The following is a 1632-nucleotide window of genomic DNA, read 5'->3' on the forward strand; positions in this document are numbered from 1 at the left end:
GCCTGGCCCTCACATCCACACGCCCCAGGGGTACTTCCAGGATTCCGGCAGACTCAGCAGTTAATAGCTAAGACCGCTAGAGACCAGCCACAGTGAACCATGTATTGCATTGAGTTTGATGCCCTGCAATACAAGTGATGGGGTTCCTGGGACGAACACCACATTGTTTGATTGAAAATCTTATAGGGCATCCATAAATGATTTTCAGAAGGATGGTAAAATATCTTGTCTGGTCTGAATCAAAAGAAGTGTCCTGTGTTGGATGTGGAACCTTACAGAGAGGGAACAGGGGAACTTTATTAAGATGGGCTGGTTGACACAGGTGCTCTGTTTAGTCTGTAACCGTTAGCAGACCTTGTGTGGCTTGTTTGACTTGCAGGAGGAAGCACACGTATGAGGCAGTGATACGAGCAGTGGACCACCATCTGTGCAGCACTCCACCAATCAGGCCTTTATGGTAGAGTGGCCAGAAGGAAGCCACTCCTCAGCAAAAGGCACATGAAAGCCCACATGGTACATCTAGAGCAGTGTTTCTCAAACTTTTTCATACCAAGGACCACTTAACCAATAGAAAAACACTCGCGGACCACCTAATTCCACAATTATCCAAAAACACATCGTTTTTCTAGAACAGATTATAAATCGCCTGAAAATGGTACAAACAAGTGGCAACATGTTTGATGAAGATGTTGCGCTGGGCTATATCATGCAATAAAAACTTAAGCTCGCTCCATTGCGGAGATATTACCACGAGAGTGCGGAAAACTTTTATTTATTTCAAATGTACATTTTACCATATACTCACGGACCACTAGGGGGCCACACTTTGAGAAACCACTGATCTAGAGCAGTGGTTCCCAAACGGTGTGCCGCGGCACACTGGTGTGCCGTGAAGCAAGGTCCGGGTGTGCCGTGGATTTTTGTGACAACCATACCTTATTATTGCAATATACAACTACACAAAAAATAATTACATTTTAATTTACTATATCAGTACTTTTTAGGTTTATATGTACATAATCTGCGCGACTTGTGCGTCCACATCTCCACGTGCAGTGCTGCATAAACATGGCTGAGTCAGCGATAAACTTTCGAGCGGTGGAGGTATGCCCATTATTTTGAGTTTGTGCGAAGAAGACAGGAATGTGGACGGTGAGGTGCAAAACTGTATCCAGGCCAGAAGCTGTTATCCACTGCTGTAAACATCACGTCAAACCTCAACAAGCACCTGCAAAGAAACACATGCTAAAGGTGAAGCTACCGCACACGCTATTTGTTGTTTGTTTATATAACGTAGTCTGTTCTTCTTCTCTGTCTTCCGGTTGTTGCCTGTTTTGATGACAAATACACACACTATCGGGCCGCCTGCTGGTAAGGAAAGTTATTGCCACTCACGCATGCGCAGTTCGTACGTGCTCGGCGAGTAAAGTAACGAGTTACTTATGTAGATGGTAACGAAGTAGTGTAATATATCGGCAAAATATTTACAATAGCCACATGTTTCAATGCTGATTGCTGAAATGTTACATTTATAATTTGTAGTTCCAGGACCATGGACAATGCAGCTTCCTTGCATTGACAGTTCTCTGTGCTGAGTTTTCTGCTGAGTTTTCCTTTGCCTCATTTTTATTT

This window comes from Gymnodraco acuticeps, unplaced genomic scaffold (genome assembly GCF_902827175.1).
Source record: "Gymnodraco acuticeps unplaced genomic scaffold, fGymAcu1.1, whole genome shotgun sequence".
Lineage (NCBI taxonomy): Eukaryota > Metazoa > Chordata > Actinopteri > Perciformes > Bathydraconidae > Gymnodraco > Gymnodraco acuticeps.